The sequence below is a fragment of the Elephantulus edwardii genome, unplaced genomic scaffold (genome assembly GCF_000299155.1).
Source record: "Elephantulus edwardii isolate Elephantulus edwardi_28Jun2011 unplaced genomic scaffold, EleEdw1.0 scaffold00078, whole genome shotgun sequence".
In the NCBI taxonomy this organism is placed as follows: Eukaryota; Metazoa; Chordata; class Mammalia; order Macroscelidea; family Macroscelididae; genus Elephantulus; species Elephantulus edwardii.
Window position 1 is genome coordinate 6,734,767 of NW_006399828.1, and position 6,437 is coordinate 6,741,203.

Genomic DNA, 6,437 nt, shown 5'->3' on the forward strand with positions numbered 1-6,437 from the left:
ACTGGACTTCCTTGTAAGCGTATAGTGTGGAAATTATCAAATAGTATCACACATAAGTAACGTACTGCTAAAGATTATCTAAAAATGACTAGAACAGTATATCAGCAGAGAAGTACCAGAAATACAAGCTGGGTTTAGAAGAGGCCATGACCCTTGGGACATCATTACCAATGTCAGATGGATCTTGGCTGAAAAAGAGTACTAGAGAAATATATATTTGTGTTTCACCTACTATTCAAAGGTGTTTGACTATGTGGATCACAACAAATGGTGGTTAACATTGAGAAGAATAGGAATCCCAGAACACCTGGTTATACTCATGCAAAACCTGTGCTTAGACCAAGAAGTGGTTGTTGGAAGAGAGCAAGGAAAGTTTACAGGGTTCAAAATCAAGGGACTAGTGCATCAGGGATGTGTCCTTTATCCATACCCTTCGGTTGGAATCCAGGAATACTCACTATAACATTATCTGCTGATCATTCGTATACACACTGAAGAATGGAAACCAATAGGTAAAAATAGTGCCTTTCAAACTACTTTGTGCGTACAAAAATCCTGAAAGTCCTGCTAATTGGTAGATTCTCATACAAAAAATCTGGGGTCAGGGCCTGGTAGCTTCTAAAATATTTCCCGGTGATACTGATGCAGGCAATCTGTGGACCATACTTAGTAGCAAGCACCACAGCGTAGGGGATTTACTCTGGTGTATGTACTGTGGGGAAGAGGTAGAGAAAGTGGACTGTAAGAAGTTTAATTGTGATTTACAACAGAATTCCTCTTTGGCTCATTAGGGAAATTTGTTAGAGATTTCAAAGTGCTTTTCATTATCTTTGTGGGTGGGTCTCTCATCGAGACTGGCTAAGAGGCAGCTTCCTTTTGTATAGTTTCAGTTGTAAAATTCTAAGTGGGAGACCAAAAAAGAGTTTAGATTTTCTTTTTTCCTTCTTCTTCTTCTTCTGGTGGACCCTTTTGCTCTGCCTTTCTCAGTTTCAGAAGAAAATCTAAAAGGATTCTTTGTGCGGCACATGATATAGGCTGATTTCTAAATGCTCATCTGTTCTTTTCCTGCCAATTAAGAGCAACAGCTGTCTTGCAGGGATGGTGGTCATTAGGAAGTGACACAGCTGTGGGGTTTATATGAGATAACAGTTGTATGGCCAAGAGAAGGCATCATTGGAATGCAAACTGCCAGAAGCCTGATTTATAACACACATGCAAAGGGGGGTGGTGGAATCTTAAACCCAAATCAACTAAAATAACAACTTGCCCAACAGGGAAAACAAAACCAAACATCAACCCAGAGATGCCTTAGAGTCAAGTTTTCTAAGACTGTTTTAAAAACAAGATTTGGTCTATAACTTGACCTAAAGAGTTTCCAATTATTTCATTTGTCCGCAGTGCCCAGACTTAAAATCAGAACCCAAGATTTAAATATTTATGCAAAATTCTCACTCAATATGGTCTGACATTTCCAAATCCTTGGTCCTTGTTCTGTGACAGAAGGTGTACATGCTAATAACAAAGACAGTGGCCAGTGAATAGTAATGTGAAAGAAATGTTATACAGTAAAAGCATCACTTAATCGAAATCACAATTTGAATGCTACAAAATCATTTTTTCTTTTCAATGTAAGAACATATTTTAAAAGATTATAGCACTTATAATGCAATTAGTAATCTCAAGGAACTTTCATTACTCACTGCCATCTATAATTACCCAGATTTTAATTGCTATGTTCATGCAATTGTTCTCATTAGATCTCCTTTTTTCTCATCTAGATACACAAAGACACATATATCTTACTCATCTTCTGCCTTAGTTACCTAGAACTGCCGTACTCAAAAAGTACAAATGAATGTTCCTGATATGAATGTATTTTCGTTTATTTTTTTTCTCATAAAACCCACAGCAGGGTCTTTTTCATGCTCATTCTTCCCTTTTGTGGGCCTCGTCCCTATTTTCTGATACCTCCTAGGATCTTTAATGTTCCTTTGTTTGCTCACATGGTGTCTGTCTCCTACCTGTGTGTCTGTGTATTTGTCTATTTTGCTCCTTTTAGGAGTTGGCGTTCAGTAATGATTAGGTTCATTTTATCACAATCCACACCTACAGAAGCAGCAGTCAAGAAAGAAAATGCTGATTGCTTGCTGTCCTGTTAAACTTTTGCCCCTGCTACTGGAGTGAGATGGTATCTCATTGTGGTTTTGATTTGCATCTTTCTTATTGCCAGTGATTTTGAGCATTTCTTCACGTGTCTGTTTGCCAGCCAAATGTCTTCCTCTGAAAAGTCTTTGCATGTTTTTTGCCCGTTTTATAATTGGGTTTCTTGTGAAGGCCCTGTAGTATTCTGTAAACTTTTGTTATAAGACCTTTGTCTGAGATAGCATTGCTAAATGTTGGTTATGGTTTTGTTCCTATTTCAAAACCTTTTGATGTGCACAGGGATTTAATCTTTAAAAAGTCCCACTCATTAATTTTATCCTCTCCTTGTTGTGAATGTGCATTTCTGGCTGTATTTCTCGCTGTTAATACCATAGGCTAGGTCTTCCAAGTTTAGTCCCATTTGGTCCCTTATGTTCTCTATGGTTTCAGGCTTTACCCCTAGGTCTCTCATCTACCTCGAGATGATTTTTTGTACAGTGTGAGATGTGGACCCTGCTTCTGCTTTCTGCAGGTTAAAGTTCAGGTTTTGTTGTTTTGTTTTGTTTGTTACTAATTTTAATGAAAATTTACAGAGACTTTGGATTTCCATTCATTCATTGTTGCACTTTTCTCCCTGTCCCCCCTCCCCCCCAGATTATTCTTCTCAATGAAAAGAAAAAGAAAAATTCTTTCATTGTTATACAATCCCTCCCCCCAAGTCCACTCCATTATGCAGCCTTGCAGCACAATTTTTTGAAGAGGTTGCAATAAACGTTAGAGGGGATGTGGAGAGACTGGAACTCTCATATACTGTTGTTTGTTGTTATGTACCACTGAGCTGGAATCAACCCGTAGCTGACAATCTGGCAGGTTTTCAGAGGCAATTAATCACATGTGAGAAGACTGTCTATCTCTCTTTCATGGAGCCAAACCGTGAGCCTTCAGGATTTACAGCACAGAATCTTATCACTAGGCCAGCAGAACTCCCTATACTGTAGAATTGCAAAATGGTGCAACCACTTTGGAAAGTAGTTTGAGGTTTCCTTTAAAAAAGTTGAACAAAGAAATGGCATATTACCCAGCTTTTTCACTGCTAGGAATAAACCTCAAGGAAATTAGAACTGAAACACAAATAGAACTTTGCATATTAAGGTTCACAGAAGCATTATCCACAATCACAAGAACATGGAAACAGCCCAAATGTCAACAACAAACAAATGGATTGAGAAGTTGTGGTACATTCACATGATGAAGTCCTGTGCAGCACTCAGGAGCAAAGATTTTGAAAACAATTATATAACATATAGAGCATTATGTTGAGTGAGCTAAAGCAGTCTCATAAGGACAACTACTGCATAAAAACCATTATTGTAAAAACAAAAGGATGATTAGTAAAATGTGTATGAAGGTCCAAAGGGATAAAGTGGAGGAAGCAGGGAGGCTGAACATGAGCCGGGGGAAAATCGTGGAGATGGGGTGAGGAAAACAAACCCAAAACTAATTTCAAGTAATTAAAAAAAAATTTATCTTTTAAAAAAGTTTAAAATAAAGAAAACATGTATTGAAATGGACACAACTGCTATCAAGGACCCTTTAAAAGTACTGAAGAGCAAAAAACAAGGTGTACCAAACACAAAGCCATAATATTTTCAATTACCTTATATGCGTGAAAAGGTGGGACAATGGATAAGGAAGACCGAAGAATATTGAAGGTTTTAGACCTTTGGGAACGAATATTGAATATAGCATGGACAAACAGAACTATTTTGGAAGAAGTTCATACACTGTGTTCCCTAGAAGAAAAGATGGTGAGACTTTGTTTCATACTTTGGACATATTCTCAGGAGGGCTGTGTCTCTCTATGAAGATACAATGCATGGCACACAGGACACTCAGTGAAAAAAGAAAAACTCAATGGGATGGGCTGTCACATGGGCTGTAACAAAAGATGCCAGCACCACAGATCATGGGGATGATGTTGGACTTGACACTATTTTGTTATGTTGTGGGGCAGATATGAGTTGGAGTCAAATGAATGACACTTAATAACACTTTAATAAGCCTTCATAATGAAAGAAAATCCTCTATTTTTAAACATTTGCCTTTGCGGGAGACAATTATCTATGAAACGTTTTGGGATTCTCTTGACTTGAATACATTTCTCTCCTTAATTTGGATTAGGAGTTCGGGTTGGGAGTTGCATTGCAAACTCAGAGACATAACAATTTGAATCCACCTCAGTAGAAAGATAGACAATGTGATTTACAGCCTCTGAAAATCTGCTGGAGGGTCAGCTTTATGAGTCGGTTCTAACTTGATGGCACATATCAATAAGAACAATTCTGATTATAATTTAGCTGAATATTTCTTAAGCTACTTTTTCTGCCTTGAAATTTCAGTGACTTAAGCACTTTATCTTCTTCACTAAGCTCTGACTTCTTTGAAGTCATGACACAGTTTTAACTCATTTTTGTATATTTGAGACCTAGCTTTTTTTGTTTGCTTGTGTTGGGGTTTGTTGGTTGGATTTTTGTTTTTGGGGTTTTTCTTTTGTCTTATTGAGTATGTTCTGAAGAAAATACCAATTGGAATTCTTTGAGGGATCTGAGAGGGAGCACATTTGGTCTTGATCAAATAAGAGAGATGCACAAGAAAGATGACAGAGTACGAAAACTCTTATTTATGGCAGGAAGAATAAAAGTGTTAATGCAAACAATGAAAGGAGTGATTGTTGTTGAATCTTGTCAGCCTCACCTTGAACTAAATGCAGTAAATTACCTCAGAGTTGGTTAAATTTCTTGAGGGGAGACCTTGGGAAAACACATTTACCACAATTTTGAGTTTTTATTTTTAAGGCATAGTGTTTAGGCTATTGCTGTTATGGCAAAGGATTGAGCATCCCCATGTTTAACTTTTAATTTTGCTAGGTTTGCTTGTGATTTGGCTAAAATAATTTATTATGTGCCCTTAATAAGAATAGATCTTATCCTATTAAAATTGGTTTTTATAATAATAGAATACATTTTTATTATGTAATATTCAATATAATAAGAGATTAGGGATTGTTATGTGGTTACCAAGGGGGAAAAGACTAATTTTCAGCTTTGGCTATTAAAGAAGAATTTACACCTACTCCTCATTTATAGACTGTCTCATTAGCCAACATTTCACATTTATAACAATAGTAAAAATTCTATCTGACCATTTTGCTCATTAATGATGTACATCTGGCAGTAAAAAATGGCAAGACGTGATGCTGGGATGGTAAAGTTATGTGTCAGCTTGGCTGGGCCATGATTCTCAGTGGTTTGACGATTACACAATGATGAAACTTAACAGTTATAATAATATATTCATCTTCCATCTTGTGACCTGATGTGTTCAACTCCATTTTGATATAACATTTATGTTTGCATAACTACATGGTCTTTGGAGCTTTAGCCCAGCAATAAATAAAAAATGAGTGCATTCATTCATTCAATTGGTATTAAATTATCGACTTATCTATTTTCTAAAATTTATTCATTGTTGCACATTTTACTTCCTCTTTTCTCCTTCCTCCAGCCCAGTCTGGAATGTGTCCCTTGTTTCAGATTGTTCTCATACACAGAATGCATAATAATATATCCCCTTTGGACAGTTCTCCTCATTTGCTATAATGTATCGTCTATTATCTAGCTACTCTTTCCTCACTTACTCCTCAATCCCCCCATGTCTGTCCTATTTTATAACAGCTGTGTTATGCAGTATTTATCCTTTTGTGTCTAATATATTTAAGTTAGCATAATATCCTCAATGTTCTCCCATATTGTATACTGTTTCACTATTTCATTGTTTTTCAATGCTATGTAGTATTCCACTAAGTAGATGTACCATAAGTTTTTTATCTGTTTGCAGGGGTTTTTTGCTTTTTATTATTAGTTTTGCTTTTTATTGTTTTAGTTTTTATTATTTAGAGGGAAAGTACAAAATACTCCATGTTATTCTCTCTTATGCAACATCTTCAAAGGCTGTTTACTTGCATTACATTTCAGGAAGTTATTAAGGGCTTTGGTTAAATCTTACTTTAATTACTTTAAGAAATGCTGCTACACTTTTTGAAGACAAGTGCTTGAACCTGTTAGTTTAGGTTGGTTTCTTTTTTTATCTTTATTTTTTTGCAGTTCATTTTTTTTTTTACATTTACACTAGTTTACCTACAAAGTTCATATACGTTGCCACTCACACCAGATCCTCCCACCTCCACAATCTATGCCCTCATCTACACATCAAACCAGGTGACCCCAGGATTACCC